Source organism: Bos indicus, chromosome 6 (assembly GCF_029378745.1).
Source record: "Bos indicus isolate NIAB-ARS_2022 breed Sahiwal x Tharparkar chromosome 6, NIAB-ARS_B.indTharparkar_mat_pri_1.0, whole genome shotgun sequence".
Lineage (NCBI taxonomy): Eukaryota > Metazoa > Chordata > Mammalia > Artiodactyla > Bovidae > Bos > Bos indicus.
Genome location: NC_091765.1, coordinates 8,735,649 through 8,753,647, shown reverse-complemented (window position 1 = coordinate 8,753,647; position 17,999 = coordinate 8,735,649). Strand labels below are relative to the sequence as shown.

The 17,999-nt window shown below is 38.3% G+C and overlaps 1 non-coding gene and 1 pseudogene across 1 annotated transcript; one reads left to right on the top strand and one right to left on the bottom strand.

The window, feature by feature from the left end:
• Window positions 1-2,283: 2,283 nt before the first annotated feature.
• Window positions 2,284-2,355, bottom strand: TRNAS-GGA (transfer RNA serine (anticodon GGA)). Its single transcript has one exon. It is a non-coding gene; the product is annotated as a tRNA-Ser (tRNA).
• A 10,767-nt stretch (window positions 2,356-13,122) lies between these two features.
• LOC139183522 (histone H2B type 1-L-like) lies at window positions 13,123-13,502 on the top strand (annotated as a pseudogene).
• The last annotated feature ends 4,497 nt before the right edge of the window (window positions 13,503-17,999 follow it).

The window sequence follows — 17,999 nt, the reverse complement described above, 5'->3', positions numbered from 1 at the left end:
TTGAATCTGAATAAGAATGCAGCTGTATTTTTGGTTGTAGGTTCTCTTCTTTAATCACTTTAAATATATCATGGGGCTCTCTTATAGCCTTCAGAATTTCTGCTGAGAAATCAGCTGATAACCTTATGGTAATTCCCTTGTGTTTTGTATGTTGCTCTTAATATTTTTTATTTGTCTTTATTTTTTGTTGGTTTGATTACTATGTTTCTTGGGGTTTTTCTCTTTGGATTTATCCTGTCTGAGACTCTCTGCACTTCCCGAACTTGGGTAACTATTTGCTTTTCATGTTAGGGAAGTTTTCAGCTGTTATCTCTCCAAGTATTTCTCCAGGCCATTCCTCTCTGTCTTTTTCTGGAATCCCTATAGTGTGAGTATTGGTGTATTTAATGTTGACCCAGAGGTCTCTTAGCTTGTCCTCTTTCCTTTCATTCTTTTTCTTTATTCAGTTCCACGGTAGTGATTTTCATCATTCTGTCTTCCAGCTCACTTATCCATTTTTCTGCCTCATTTATTATGCTATTGTTTGCTTCTAGTGCATTTTAATTTCAGTTATTTTATTTATCTCTGTTTGTTCTGAGATCTTCTAGCTCTTTGTTAAGCAGTTCTTTTATCTTCTTTATCTGTGCCTCCATTCTTTTGCTGAGTTCTGGGATCATCTTTACTATAATTACTCTGAATTATTTTTTTATTATATTGTCTATTTCTACTTCATTTAGTTGTTCTTCTGGGGTTTATCTTTTTTCTTTATCTGAAATATACTCTTCTGCTGTTTTATTTTGTCTCTTTTCCTGCATATAGTCTCCATTCCAGAGGCTCCAGGATTGAGGTCCTCTTTCTTCTGGTGTCTGTGGTTCTCTTCCTCCTGGTCTCTGCTTCCTGTCGGCTGAGGCTGGTCCAAGAGGCTATGTAGGCTTCCTTGTGTGAGGCTTCACACTGGTGGGTGGAGCTGGGTTTTGTCCCTCTGGTGGGCAAGACCATGTCAAGGAGTGTGTTTAGAGGTGGCTCTGAGGTCAGGAAGACTTTAGGCAGCCTGTTGATAGGTGAGGCTGTATTTCTGCCTTGTGGGGCTGTTTTTCTGCCCTGTTGGTTGTTTGATCTGAGGCCTTCCAGCCCTGGAGCCAACAGTCTGTTGGATGAGGACAGACATTGTTGTCAAAATGGCAGCCTCTGTGAGAGCTCACACCCATGAGTACTCCCCAATGTCTCAGCCACCAGGTCCTTAAACCCACAGTGAACCACAGCCACCCCTTTGACTTTCCAGAAGACCCTTCAAGACCAGCAGGTAGGTCTGGTTCAGGCATCTATGAAGTCAATAATTTTTTCCTGGGTGCCAGTGTGCATGAGACCTTGTGTGTGCCCTCCAAGTGTTTTGTTTCTGTTTTCTCCAGTTCTGTGGAGCTCCTGCAATCTAGCTCCACATGCATTCAAAGCCAAATGCTCTGGGGACTTCTCCTCCCAGTGACAGTCCCCTATAATGGGGAGCCTGATGTAGATTCAGAACTCTCAATCCTGTGAGAGACCCTCTGTAACAATTATTTTCCAGTTTTTTCATTGCCCACCTGGTGGGTATGGGATCTGACTGCAAATTGAATGGGCCTCTCCTACTATCTTGTGGCTTTCTCTTTGTCTTTGTAGGTAGAATATCATTTTTTGAAGGTTGCAGTCCTTTTTAGTAAATGGTTGTTTAGCAGTTACTTTTGATTTTTTTGTTTTGTTTTGTTTTGTTTTGTTTTTGTGAGAGGAGCTGAGTTCAAGTGCTTCTACTTGATAATCTTTTCTCTAATCCCTTTAATTCTTTTTTGAAAATTAAGAAGTAAGTTTGTTACTTGCTGGCTTAAAATTTGGCAGTATTGTCTACTGCCTTGAAACAATCTATATTTAATATCCCTCCCTTAAAAATAAAGTCCTTCTCTCATAGCTCAGTCAAAATTGCCCTTTGCTTTTTCTATTCATTGTTTCTATGTTCTCGAGCATCTAAGATTTTCAAAAATTTTGTGTATCATTTTTCCTTCTGCCTGTAAACAATTTCCCCTTTTTAATGGTTTCTCAGTAGCTAAGTGCACGCAAGGCTAATCTGAAGCATCAACCATAATTTAAATTATTTTGATCACCCTCATACTTGTTTAAGTGACTTTTCTCTGTCTTTTGATAATGTACACATTTAATCCTAGTATAGAATGCTTAAGTTTTTAATTAAAATCTCTCTATAGACTTTGAACTCTATACAAAATAGTAGATTTATTTTAATATTTTTTAATCTACTGTTTCCTTCTCCAGGGGATCTTCCCAACCCAGGGATCGAACCTGGGTCTCCTGAATTCCAGGCAGATGCTTTAACCTCTGAGCCACCAGGGAAGTCCCATTGGGAAACTACTCAATATTTAATATATGCTTGATGACACAAAATTAAATATGTTCTTCACTTCAAGAATTAAATCTGTCTTTTGTCAAAAATTGCATGGTGTTTATATAATTATATCTCTGAAACTCCAAGCAAGAATATGGCTTTGTAATATTTGATGAGTTAAATATGAAATAAATGAACTTACATATGTCAGTATAGAGAAAGTTTATTTTTTGTTATTGTTGGTTTTGTTATGTATCAATTGGCTAGACTGATAAATTCCAAACAACTTTTTTTCCCAGTAAGCTTCCAGTGGATTAAAAGAGTTATTCACTCCTTTATGTTAGAAAGTGGAAAGGAGATGGCAGCCATTTTGTAACACATACACACTTTGTTCCAGTAGTTCAGTCACACAAGAGTGTAGGTGCTACTGTCCAGAAATTTTATAGATGTAATTAAAGTTCCAAAAAGACTAATTCATAGTAAATGAAAATGGAAGCCACATGTACCTGGCTTTATGAGGTGGGTGCCCTTTAGAGAGGGGCAAGGCCTTTTCTAAACTCCAAAGACTTAAATGCTATGAAATTTGAAAAAGACTTAACTGCTGTGAAAGTGCTGCACTCAATATGTCAGCCAGTTTGGAAAACTCAGCAGTGGCCACAGGACTGGAAAAGGTCAGTTTTCATTCCAATTCCACAGAAAGGCAATGCCAAAGAATGCTCAAACTACCACACAATTGCACTCATCACACACGCTAGTAAAGTAATGCTCAAAACTCTCCAAGTCAGGCATCAGCAATACATGAACCATGAACTTCCAGATGTTCAAGCTGGTTTTAAAAAAGGCAGAGGAACCAGAGATCAAATTGCCAACATCCACTGGATCAGGGAAAAGCAGGAGAGTTCCAGAAAACCATCTATTTCTGCTTTATTGACTATGCCAAAGCCTTCGACTGTGTGGATCACAAGAAACTGTGGAAAATTCTTCAAGAGATGGGAATACCAGATCACCTTACCTGCCTCTTGAGAAACCTGTATGCAGGTCAGGAAGCAACAGCTAGAACTGGACATGGAACAACAGACTGGTTCCAAATAGGAAAAGGAGTACGACAAGGCTGTTACCCTGCTTTTTAACTTATATGCAGAGTACATCATGAGAAATGCTGGGCTGGAAGAAGCACAATCTGGAATCAAGATTGCCGGGCGAAATATCACTAACCTCAGACATGCAGATGACACCACCCTTATGGCAGAAAGTGAAGAAGAACTAAGGAGTCTCTTGATGAAAGTCAAAGAGGAGAGTGAAAAAGTTGGCTTAAAGCTCAACATTCAGAAAACTAAGATCATGGTAACCAGCTCCATCACTTCACGGCAAATAGATGGGGAAACAGTGGAAATAGTGGCTGACTTTATTGTTGGGGGAGGTGGGGGCTCCAAAATCACTGTAGATGGTGATCTCAGCCATGAAATTAAAAGACACTTACTCCTTGGAAGGAAAGTTATGACCAACCTAGACAGCATATTAAAAAGCAGAGACATTACTTTGTCAACAAAGGTCCATCTAGTCAAGGCTATGGTTTTTCCAGTAGTCATGTATGGTTGTGAGAGTTGGACTATAAAGAAAGCTGAGTGCAGAAGAATTAATGTTTTTGAACTGTGGTATTGGAGAAGACTCTTGAGAGTCCCTTGGACTGCAAGGAGATCCAACCAGTCCCTTGGACTGCAAGGAAATCAATCCTGGGTGTTCTTAGAAAGGACTGATGTTGAAGCTGAAACTCCAGTACTATGGCCACCTCATGTGAAGTGTTGACTCATTGGAAAAGACTCTGATGCTGGGAGTGATTGGGGGCAGGAGGAGAAGGAGACGACAGAGGATGAGGTGGTTAGATGGCATCACGGACTTAATGGACATGGGTTTGGGTAAACTCTGGGAGTTGGTGATGGACAGGGAGACCTGGCATGCTGCGGTTCATGGAGTCACAAAAAGTCAGACAGGAATGAACAACTGAACTGAACTGAAAGACTTAAAACAGCAATTTGATCTGCAGTCACCTTCTCTTTTCCATGGCTCATCCCTTCTCAGCTACTCCCTGGATTTGGAGTGGTTTAGTCAGCTCCCAAAATTGTATAAGAAAATTTCTCATAGTAAATTATATGTGTGTGCATGTGTGTGTTTTTATACTCTATTTCTGTTCCTTGGTCAACCTTGACTGATATAAATTTAAACTGTTTCTATATAGTTAGAATTTTAACTGTTTCTAATATACTTGTAATGCATTTGGTAATTTATCTATTTGACATTTGTGTAAATGTACTAAATTACACATTTTATAGAAGGAAAACATTTCTTACTGCTGAACTCAGTCATAGGTGTCCTCAGAGGCCAGAAACAATGGAGGAGGTGAGGCCTCTGGCCAGCTGGGGAAGTACATTGACATTCAGATAACATTTAATAAGTGATATCAGGACATTCAAAAAGAGTTCGATAATGTGCTATTCAAATGAACTATATTTGCCCAACATCCCTCAGTCCCTGTGCTTCTAGTTACAAACTATAGATCGACATCCTTCATTCTCTTTCTGCAGCTTGCCTGATACCCTGCTGCATTCACTATTGTCCAAAGTTGCCCGAAATGGAGCTCTGACCCTTAGTTGTAACCACAAGAAACATTTTCATACTTGGAAAGAACAAGAGGAAGTGGGCAAAGTGAATATTTGGCAAAGAAAGCTGCAAATTCTCTACCTGAGAATTTCATGAGGATACATCTGTTATGATATCATGTCCAGTATTTGGTTGGATGAATAGTAGAGGCTTCCTTATTGCTGACACGCATCCACCTCTCACTGAGAGAAGAGCGAGGCTTTGTTATTTAATTGAGGGTAACAAAAGAGAATGTGTTAGATATCACTATAATATTATGTGTCTTTATTCCATTTATGTTTTGTGGTTTCACACCCAAAAAATATGTTTGTTAAGCATGGAGATACTTCATTTCAGGAAATATATACTTTTAGTGTTTAATATTTATGTAACTTTCATACAAGGGGGAAAGTTTTAATAATTGATTTTATTTCAAATCTGTTTAATTCCCCTGGGCAAAGATTTATCACACTGTCAGTTATCTCTTGGCTGTCACAGATCTGCCTTCAAATCCTCTTCAGATTTTAACAGAACACTTGTGCTTTGTTTTGATATCACTGCACGTTTATGTATAAGGCATTTGGGATTTGATCTAGAAACTAATTATATTTTAGCAACTCTGAAATTTCAGGATTTCCTTCCCATAATGCACACATTCACTCTATTGCAAAAGTGAGTAAATGATTAAAATAAAGTTCTTGGGGCCCTTTGACTATATCACTAATGACCTCAATGTGTGTGTGATTCCATTTTATCAGAGAACACAGACATTTAAAATAATGAAGATTTTTTGGTTAAATTTTGATCAAGGTCCTAGTGTCCTTTAACTGTATACAGAAACAAAGCAAATATGTCCTAAATGATATGGAGTATTGTTCTTTCCTGTTTTATGCCAAAGTTTAACCACTCTCTCATCTCTTCCATGGGGCTTTCCTGGTGGTTCAGTGGTAAAAAAAATCTGCCTGCTAATGCAGGAGATACAGGTTTAATCCCTGGGTTGGGAAGATCCCCTGGAGAAGGAAACAGCAACTCACTCCAGTATTCTTGCTTTGGAAATCCCATGGACAGAGGAACTAGGTGGGGTACAGTCCGTAGGGTTGCAAAATAGACACAGCTAGGTGACTAAACAACATCTCTTTCAGAGAGAAGTAATGTATATTATCAAGGGTATATTAGTTTGCTAGAGCTGAGTTACTAAGGTACCACAGACTGGGTGACCTAAATATCAGAAATTTATTTTCTCACAATTCTGGAGCCTAGAAATCCAAAGTGTTGGCAGGGTTAGAATTTTTCTGAGGTTCTCTCCTTAGCTTGAGATGGCTATCTTCTCCCTGTCTTCACATGGTCTTCTCTCTGTACATCTATGTTCTAATCTCTTGCTATAAGATACCAGTCACATGGGATCAAGGGCCACCCTATTCAGTGCATTTTAACTTAATTACCTCATTAATGATTCTATCTCCAAATATAGGTGCTTCAACAAAAGTTTGGGGTTTTTTAAATTGTTGTTGTGGCAGGAGGAGACAAAATTCAGCCCATAACAGTGGCATTTAACATTGAATTTTCAATTTATTTGGATAAGGGTATAAAGACATGAGCTTTATTTTTTTATTTTATTATTTTTTAATTTTATTTTATTTTTTAACTTTATAGTATTGTATTGGTTTTGCCATATATCAACATGAATCCACCACAGGTATACACGTGTTCCCCATTCTGAACCCTCCTCCCTCCTCCCTCCCCATACCATCCCTCTGGGTCATCCCAGTGCATGTTTGGGTTTTAATTAAGGCCTTGTTTCTCAAAAGCCATTTAAAGTTCACAGCAGAATCAAAGGGAAGGCACAGAAATTTCCTATATAACTCCTCCCTCCACATATTCATAGTCTGTTATCAACATACCCCACTAAAGTATGATATTATGGTTTAATCTTGGTGTTGTATATTCTATAGATTTAGACAAATGTACAGTGACACTTATCTGCTAATATACATTATGGTATCAAACAGTCAGCCTTCTGTATCCATGGCTTCAGCATCCACAGATTCAACCAGCTAGGTATTGTGTGTATGTTTATAACCTGAGATTGGAATCCCCAGAATTCAACATGGAGGACAAGGCAAACTATGGGGCTTATACATCTGAAAATTTTAGTATCAGGAGGAGATTCTGGAATCAATCCCTCATAGATACCAAAAGACAACTGCCTCTCTTTTTCACTGCCCTAAAAGTCCCCTCCAACCCCTGGAAAACACTGCTCTTTTTATTGTGTTTTGCCTTCTCCAGAATATTATGTGTAGTTGGGATCACATAGCATGTAGCCTTTTCAGATTGGCATCTTTTATTTGTCGTTGTTCAGTCACTCAGTCACGTTTCACTCTTTGTGACCCCATGGACTGCAGCAAGCCAGGCTTCCCTGTTCTTCACCTTCTCCTGGAGCTTGCTCAAACTCATGTGCATTGAGTTGGTGATGCCATCCAACCATCTAGTCCTTTGCCATCCCCTTTTCCTCCAGCCTTCAATCTTTCCCAGCATCAGGGTCTTTTCTAGTTAGTCAGTTCTTTGCATCAAGTGACCAAAGTATTGGGGCTTTGGTTTCAGCATCAGTCCATCCAATGAATAGTCAGTACTGATTTCCTTTAGGACTGGCTGGTTTGATCTCCTTGCAGTCAAAGGGACTCTCACTTACTGATATGCATTTAAGGTTCCTTTATGTCTTTTCATGGCTTGAAAGCTCATTTCTATTTAGTGTTGAATAATATTTCATTTTCTGAATGCGTAGCAGCTTATCCATTTACCTACTGAAGGACATCTTCATTGCTTACAAGTTTCATCAGTCATGAACAAATCTGCTATAAATATCCATGTGCATATTTTTGCATAATGTAAATTTTCAGCTCCCTTAAGTCAATATCAAGGAGTGTGATTAGTGGATCATACAATGAGAGTATGTTTAGTTTTGTAAGAAACTGCCAAACTGTCTTCCAGAGTGGCTGTACCATTTTGCATTCCCATTAGCAAGGAATGGTTGTTCTCATTGCTTTTCATTCTCTGCAGCATTTGGTGTTGTCAGTGTTCTGGATTTTGTCCCTTTTAACAGTTTTGTAGTGGTATTTTTTTGTTGTTTTAATTTGCATTTCTCTGACAACATATGATGTGAACATTCTATTCACATGATTTTTGCATCTGTATATTTCTGCTTTATTGACTATGCCAAAGCCTTTGACTGTGTGGATCACAATAAGCTGTGGAAAATTCTGAAAGAGATGGGCATACCAGACCACCTGATCTGCCTCTTGAGAAATTTGTATGCAGGTCAGGAAGCAACAGTTAGAACTGGACATGGAACAACAGACTGGTTCCAAACAGGAAAAGGAGTATGTCAAGGCTGTATATTGTCACCCTGTTTATTTAACTTCTATGCAGAGTATATCATGAGAAACACTGGACTGGAAGAAACACAAGCTGAAATCAAGATTGTCGGGAGAAATATCAATAACCTCAGATATGCAGATGACACCACCCTTATGGCAGAAAGTGAAGAGAAACTCAAAAGCCTCTTGATGAAAGTGAAAGTGGAAAGTGAAAAAGTTGGCTTAAAGCTCAACATTCAGAAAATGAAGATCATGGCATCCGGTCCCACCACTTCATGGGAAATAGATGGGGAAACAGTGGAAACAGTGTCAGACTTTATTTTTCTGAGCTCCAAAATCACTGCAGATGGTGACTGCAGCCATGAAATTAAAAGACGCTTACTCCTTGGAAGGAAAGTTATGACCAACCTAGATAGCATATTCAAAAATACAGACATTACTTTGCCAACAAAGGTTCATCTAGTCGAGGCTATGGTTTTTCCTGTGGTCATGTATGGATGTGAGAGTTGGACTGTGAAGAAGGCTGAGCACCAAAGAATTGATGCTTTTGAACTGTGGTGTTGGAGAAGACTCTTGAGAGTCCCTTAGACTGCAAGGAGATCCAACCAGTCCATTCTGAAGGAGATCAGCCCTGGGATTTCTTTGGAGGGAATGATGCTAAAGCTGAAACTCCAGTACTTTGGCCACTTCATGCGAAGAGTTGACTCATTGGAAAAGACTCTGATGCTGGGAGGGATTGGGGGCAGGAGGAGAAGGGGACGACAGAGGATGAGATGGCTGGATGGCATCACTGACTCGATGGACGTGAGTCTGAGTGAACTCCGGGAGTTGGTGATGGAGTTGGTGATGGACAGGGAGGCCTGGTGTGCTGCAATTCATGGGGTCACAAAGAGTCGAACACGACTGAGCGACTGATCTGATCTGATCTGATTTTCTTTGGTGAGGTGTTTCTTAGGGTATATGGCCCGTTATTTAATCGGGTTTTTCATTTTTTCATTGTTGAGTGTTAAATCAAAAGTTCTCTGCATATTTTGGATGATAGTCAATTATCAGATGTGACTTTTATAAACATTTTCTCCCAGTGTGGCTTGTATTCACATTCTCTTACCCCCTTTTCTTACAGAAAAATTTTTTTTTATTTTAATGAAGTTCAGAATTATACGCTTTCCCCCCTGGATCTTGCCTTTAGCATTGTATCTAAAATGTTATCACCATATACAAGGATATGTAGTTTTTTTCTAATGTTACTTCTAGTATTTCTATAGTCTGACATTTTACATTTAGGTCTGTGACCCATTTGGAGTGGGGTTTTTTGTATTTTATATATTTATTTATTAGCTGTGCTGTGTCTTTGTTGCTGTGTGGGCTTTTCTCTAGTTATGCTGAGTGGAGGTTATTCCCTAGTGGTGATGCACAGGCTTCTCATTCTGGTTGGCTTCTCTTGTGAAGCACAGGCCCCAGGGCTCATGGGTTTCAGTAGCTGTGACACGAGGGTTCAGCAGTTGCAGCTTCCAGGCTCTAGAGTATAAGGTCTATAATTGTGTCATGGGTTTAGCTGCTGTGCAGAATGTGGGATCTGGGATATTCAGATCAGGGAAAAAACTCATGTCTCCTGCATTGGCAGGTGGGTGCTTTACCACTGAGCCACCAGGGAAGCCCTGAGTTAGTTTTTTGAAGGGTATAAGTTCTCTGCTAGATTCATTTTTGCATGTGGATGTCTAGTTGTTCCAGCACCATTTGTTGAAGAGACTGTCTTTGTTCCATTAGATTGCCTTCCCTCCTTTGTCAAAGATAGGCTGATTATATTTATGTGGGTATGTTTCTGTACCCTCTATTCTGTTCCATTGATTTGTCTATTCTTTACCAATACTATACTCTGTTGATTAGAGTAGCTTTATAGTAAGTCCAAAGTCAGTAACATCAGTTCTCCAGCTTTCTTCTTCTTCTTCTTCAGAATTATGTTGACTATTCACAGTCTTTTACCTCTCCATATATACTTGCTGAGATTTTTGTCAGAGTTGCCTTGAGTCTATGAATAAAATTGGGAAGAACTGACAATATTGAATCTTTCTATTCATGAACATGGAATCTCTCTATTTAGTTATTTGATTTTATTCATCAAAGTTTTTTAGTTTTCCTTATGTACATCTTAGATGTATTTTGTTAAATTTATAACTATGTATTTCATTTTTTGTACTAATGTAAATGGTATTGTTTTTTAATTTCAAATCCCACTTGTTCATTGCTAGTATATAGGAGGTCAATGATATTTTCAGGAGTCTTAAGCATTCTGAAGAACTTTGCACTAAATCTTACCCTAGAAATGATAGATTCATCATGACTTTCAAACTCTTGAGTCAAATATTAACACTAAATATTAACATGGGATTAGTTTATAATTATTTATTTATTTAAATATGCTGAATTAACTACATCTTATCTTTTGCATCTGTGCTATATTTTAAAAACATTCCCAATATCAATTGTATGTAACAAGTTAATCTCAGAATGATTTTGAAAATATTTAAATCTTACAAGCAAATAAATTACCAGAAATAACTTTAAGTTGATTTTACTTTGAAGTGTGTTTTGATCGAAATATACACAAGTTAGATATTCTCAGCCTACCATATGCAGCTTGCATGAATACAGACCAATTTTTATATCAGCAGGTACCAAGGTTGTTATGCAATTAAATGGAGATGGAATGCATTTTTAAGTTAATTAAAGTAATCTGCTAGTTTTGTTCTATTTTAGATACACAGCCTTAGAAGTATAGATTGTATTGCTCATTCTTCTAGGTTTATGACATATTATTTCTGTTGCTGGCTTCCCAGATGGCTCAGTGGTAAGGAATCTGCCTACCAAGCAGGAGACTCGGGTTTGATCCCTGGGTCAGCAAGATCTCATGGGAGTAGGAAATGGAAACCTACTCCAAAAGAAAATCCCATGGACACAGGAGCGTGGTGGGCTACAGTCTATTGGATTTCAAAGAGCTGGACATGATTTAGCAACTAAAGAACAGCAGCAGTATCTCTGTTGCCAGGTTTTGGGTTTTATATTTTGTTTTTCCCTTAACTCCCTGCTTAATAATGTCAATAGTACACATTCTTATTTTAATGTGTACTTTCCTAGTGGCTCAGCTGGTAAAGAATCTGCCTGCAATCAGGAGACTCAGGTTCAATTCCAGGGTCAGGAAGATCCCCTGGAGAAGGAAATGGCAACCCACTCGAGTACTCTTGCCTGGAGAATTCGATGGACAGAGGAGCGTGACAGCCTACAGTCCATGGAATCACAGAGTAGGACACGACTATGTGACTAACTTTCACTTTTTTTCATATGTATATTTATTTAAATATTTACATCAGTGAAAATCACACTCATTTAGTTTAAAATTTACCCAAATGGTATACATAATAAATCTTAGTGTTATTTTATTATTGTTGTTTAACGATATTTTTCCAATTTAACAATGCTCCTCTAATAGATATAGTTACTCATTTGACTATTGCATGGCAAAGTCTATCTCTGACTGTTTATTAGCATAAAAAATGCTACATTAAATCATCTTGTAAAACTCTCTGATACATGTATAAGACTTAGAGCTAAGGGGTAATTTACTTTTATCAAAAAGTGCCCATTTCCATTCCAGAACCACTGATAAAGCTTACTATATCAGACTTACTATAAAGCTACAGTAATCAACACAATGTGGTACTGGCAAAAGAATAGACAAATATTTATTTATTTATTTTTGCTTTCTTGTCTGTATTCAAGGTCATGTGATTTTAAAAAATAGAATCTGATACTTATTTTCTGTCACCAAGGCTCCACCCATAGCCCATATTTTCTCAAAAACCTGTGTGAGAAGAGATTAAGAATATTCAGTAGCCTGAGCATATGTTGCTGCCTACTTCTTTTCATCCCCATGCTGAGAACTTTGAGCGCTAATAGGGAAGTGCTGACTGTTAGATCAAGAGGACACCTGCAAGACTTTAGGCAGCTTGCAACCTCAGGTAGAGTAGCAATGAATTCAAAAGTTGGGGAAGTCCATCCACCCTGACACTTCTCCTTGGCTACAGGCTTTTCAGCAACACCATATTTTTTTCTTTAATTTCTTTAGTCTTTCTATACGAGCAGAGGATAGGTATGTTTTCCCAAGTCATCTGAGAGGAATATTGCCAAAGAAAGTAGGATTTTCTGAGCCAGCATCCACTACATCAGACCCAATGAGTGTGTCTCCTTGTGGCTATATGTATGGCAGTGATCATATAATATAGAAGAGAATGTGTTAAACAGACCCATGGTGATCAGTCTACAATAAGATGCCTTGATTAGAGCTCAACCTTGAAATCTGTATTCAACAAATGATAGATCTCCCAGAAAGATGCCTGAATCTGCTTAGTAAAGACTCTGGGGATGAAGCATGAAACAGTAGATGGGGATCAAGAAGCAGCTGTCAGCATGAGTACTGCATTCTGGCTGGGCTGCTAGAGGATATGACTCTGTCATAAGCTTAATTTTCAGAGGCCACAACGGCTTGAGTCTCTAGTAGAAGTGTCTGCAGACGCCATTGATTTTCTTTCTGAAGGTACACCCTTTCCTCTGAGGTTCAGTTTTGGTGACATCCACCACATAGGAATTTGTGGTTCTTTGATCCCTTCTACAGGTTTTCCTTATCTTTCTGTGTTGTTGGGTGTTGTCATTATAGACATGCCTGCATTTCAAGATCTTTCTGTGATGTTGGGTGTTGTCATTATAGACATGCCTGAACTGGCTAAGTCCGCTCCTGCCCCTAAAAAGGGCTTTAAAAAAGATGTGACCAAGGCCCAGAAGAAGGAGGCAAGAAGCGCAAGCGCAGCCACAAGGAGAGCTACTCCCTGTACGTGTACAAGGTGCTGAAGCAAGTCCATCCGGACACCGGCATCTCGTCCAAGGCCATGGGAATCATGAACTCCTTCGTCAATGACATCTCCGAGCGCATTGCTGGCAAGGCATCGTGCCTGGCACATTACAACAAGTGCTCAACTATCACATCCAGGGAGATCCAGACCGCTGTTCGCTTGCTGCTACCTGGGGAGCTGGCCAAGCATGCCGTGTCCAAGGGCACTTAGGCTGTCATCAAGTATACCAGCTCCAGATAAATATGCCTAGCCGCTGTTAACGGAGAAGGCAATAGCACCCCACTCCAGTACTCTTGCCTGGAAAATCCCATGGACGGAGGGCCTGGTAGGCTGTAGTCCATGGGGTCGCTAAGAGTTGGACACAACTGAGCGACTTCACTTTTTTTTTTTTCACTTACAGGTTTTCAAGGGCTCTAGATATTGGACATTTTTCTGAGGTTGTGGCAGGAACCAGTACACAATGCTTTATGAGCCATTTTCTGAAATACAGAGAAAGGATTATGAGCATCTGTATTTTTTGTGCATTTAATAGTTAGAATGTAGAATCTTACTGTGTGACTTAATTTTTATCTGAGCATTTATTCATTTTCTTCTTTGATGCACCTTCTCATTTTTGTAATTGCCTATTCACTTAATTCCCCATTTCATAATTAGATTTTCTGATTTTTTGTGCACTTTACAATTCTTTTCATATTCAAGTCAATAAAATTGTAGATTATATATATTACAGATGTATTCTTGTAGTGTGCCAACCTTTCTTTAATTACATGATTTGAGTCCTTTACAAATCAGAAAGTCATCATTTTGTTGTAGTCAAATACTGTCATTTGGCTCTCCTTCAGTATTTCTGTTGTTGTTCAATCACTAGGTCATATCTGACTCTTTGTGACCTCATGAACTACAGTACAGCAGGCTTCCCTGTCCTTCACTATCTTCCTGACTTTGCTCAGACTCATACCCATTGAGTCAGTGATTCAATCCAACCATCTCATCCACTGCAGTCCCCCTTCTCCCCCTGACCTCAATCTTTTCCAGCATCAGGATCTTTTCCAGTGAGTCAGCTCTTCACAACAGGTGGTAAAGTACTGGAGCTTCAGCATCAGTCCATGATTGACTGATTTGATCTCCTTGCAATCCAAGGGACTCTCAAGAGTCTTCACTATCACCACAGTTTGAAAACATCAATTCTTTAGTGTTCAGTCTTCTTTATGGTCCAACTCTTACATCCATACATAACTACTGGAAAAATCATAGATTCAACTGACTATACATAACTTTGTTGGCAAAATGATGTCTTGGCTTTTCAATATGCTGTCTAGGTTGGTCATAACTTTCCTTCCAAGGAGCAAGGATCTTTTAATTTCATAGCTGCAGTAACTGTGTGTGGTGATTTTGGAGCCCAAGAAAATAAAATCTGTCACTGTTTCTACTTTTTCCCCTTTTATTTGCCGGGAAGTGATGAGACTGGATGCCATGATCTTCATTTTTTTGAAAGCTGAGCTTTAAGCCAGCTTTCCCCTCTAATTTTTCACTCTTCTCAAGAGACTCCTTAGTTCCTCTTAGCTTTCTGCTATTAGGGTTATGTCATCTGCATATTTGAGGTTGCTAATTTTTTTTCCTGGCAATTTTGATTCTAGCTTGTGAGTCATCCAGCCTGGCTTTTCTCATGATGTCCTCTGCATAGAAGTTAAATAAGTAGGGTGACAATACACAGCCTTGATGTACTTCTTTCCCAATTTAGAACCAGTCCATTGTTCCATATTTGGTTCTAACTGTTGCTTCTTGACCTGCATAAAGGTTTATCAGACAGGATATGTATTCTGGTATTCCCATCTCTCTAAGAATTTTCCACAGTTTGTTGTGATCCACTCCACATGGTCAAAGGCTTTAGTCAATGAAGCAGAAGTAGATTTTTTTTTTTTTTAATTCTCTTGCCTTTTCTATGATCCATCAGATGTTGGAAATTTGATCTCTGGTTCCTCTTTCTTTTCTAAACCCAGCTTGTACATCTGGAATTTCTTGGTTCACATACTTCTGAAGCCTAACTTGAAGGAATTTGAACATAATCTTGCTAGCATGTGAAATGAGAGCAATGGTATGGTAATTTGAACATTCTTTGGCATTGCCTTTCTTTAGGATGAAATGAAAACTGACCTTTTCTAGTCCTGTGGCCACTGCTGAGTTTTCCAGATTTGCTGGCATATTTAGGCAGTACTTTAAGAGCATTCATTGTCTTTCAGGATTTTTAAAAGCTCAGCTGGAATTCCATCACCTCCACTAGCTTTCTTAGCAGTAATGCTTTCTAAGGCCCACTTGACTTCACACTCTAGGGTGTCTGGTTCTATGTGGAGCAGCTTTTTTTCCTGAGTTTTGTATAATTATTCCTTCCCATATAAAATTCCATATATTAGGAGTACAGGAAGTATGAAGGGAGATGGAGAGACAACTGAGTCACAGCAATGCTAGAATCTGCTGTCACTACTAAGCTAAAGAGACAAAGGGAGGAGGTATTACCACTTGAAGCCACAGAGAAAAAGCAGGCTTCCAAGTGAAATCCTGAGTTAGGGTTGGTAGAGTAAAAACAAGACTGCCAGTTACATGCAAATTTTAGGTAACAACTGTTCCTCCCAAGAGATCATTACTGTTAGAAATAAACAGGCTTCTCTTTCTTCCATCCTTCTCCTTTTCTTCTATCTTGCAGTATTTTCTATTGGCTGAACTCAGCGAGGAACCAGGTGACAAAGCATGCTAGAAAATACAGCTGATAGAACGAAGACTTGATCTGAGAACAAATGGGCTGAAAAGCCAGTATGGAATCGTTTCCACTGGATTTTTAATCAGGGCGATCATCTGTGGCTATTCTACAGATTGGCCTGGTCAATAGGGATTGTTTCTGCCAATCATATTAGTCATTATGGAGTAGAGCTAACGCCAAAGTGTACAATTGAAATCTAGACTTTGTAGTAAAGTACACAGGAGTCATAAAGACCTACAGATTTACCTTGTAATTACCTATGTGTGGCAATGGAACTGTCTCATTCTTTTAATTCAGTATCCTGAAGATACTGCTAATTTCAAGGACTCACAACTTCTTACAATCAAGAAAAGATGCAATTTTAATTGAAAGCAAAATGCTATGAATTACTGGCCATTTAAATGCTTTCCATGTAACTCATCACCCACAAAATGAGTCCTATTTAGGATTAAATAGGACTAAATATCATCCTATTTAGGATTAAATATTTAGGATTAAATTAAATATTTAAGATTAAATATCATCCTATTGCATGATATTAAACCCTCTTCACATCAAAACAAAACTGAAATTAAACACCAAACTTTCATCCATGTAAAACTCTAAAGGCTTTGCCTTTTAATTTCTGATATCTAGTTATTTGCTCAATATATTGAGGTTTCTGATCTATGCTAGATAGTATACTTGAGGATTGGGGATAAATTTTAAAAACTATAATTCCTGACTTTAAGGGATGTGTATATGTGTGTGGTTTTGTGTAAACAACCTACAGTAAAAGGTTGATGATGATTTTATTTTTTTGATATTGCTTCACATATTTCATTTTCCTCTGGGATGATCAAAATATCTAAAACATTTTGTTGTGAAATTAGAAGATAAAAATTTCTGAGTGATATGGCAAATGATCCACCCTTCTAGATTGCTGGATTCCATAATGTGTGGCCTCATTTTTGCCTGAGACAGTCACTTTTATCACTGATGTTTCATTATGGAGTTTGTGGCATTTTTATATGAATCAAATATATTTGAATCAAACACACAACCAAAACAACTTGCAAAGAAAGGCATATTACTTAATTCATTTTAGAGGTCATGCATTAAATTTTGCATTATTAAGTTCATTTGATATATTTTTTTTCCCCAAATTTCCATGAACAGTGAATGAGTAGTTTGTGGAGGAAATTTCCACTATGAAATATAATTAGAAAATGCTAAACATTGGAACAAAAAGTCACCATTGTAATCTTAAGAAATAAACTGACCTTTAGAATATCTGAAAATTCCACTTTGGAAAAATAACTAAATGAAATAATTTAATGTTCAAAATTGCTATTTATCATTTAGTACAATCACTCTGTCTAATGCAACTTCATAGTCTACAAATAAAATATGATTCTTCAACTGTATTACATACTTTTCAGTAAAACAAATTTTTTGGTCATTTCTGCGAAGTGTTATTTGCTCAGTCATGTCCGACTCTTTGCTACACCATGGATTGTAGCCTGCCGAGCTTCTCTGTCCATGGAATTCTCCAGGAAAGAATACTGGAGTGGGTTGCCATTCCCTTCTCTGGGGAATCTTCCTAACCCAGGGATCGAAGCCGGGTCTCCTGCATTACCATCTGAGCCACCAGGGAAGCTCCATTTTTGTCAAAAATACATCCAATAGTTACGGATTTTTAAAGCAAATGTGATGGCTTATTCACATTAAGTGAGAACATTTTAGCAACCCTGTTTGTTCGTATTTTTATTGTGGTGGAAGTCACATAATTATCAAACATACAGTGTTAACCATATTTGACTGTACTGTTCAGTAGCACTAAGTCAATTCACATTGGTGTGCAACTCTCACCAGTATCCACTTCTCAAATTTTTCACCTTCCTAAACTGAAATTCTGTCCCTATTTAACACTAGCACCCCATTCTTCTCTCATCCAATTCCCAGCTCCTGGAAACTACCAAAGTACTTTCTGACTCTATGAA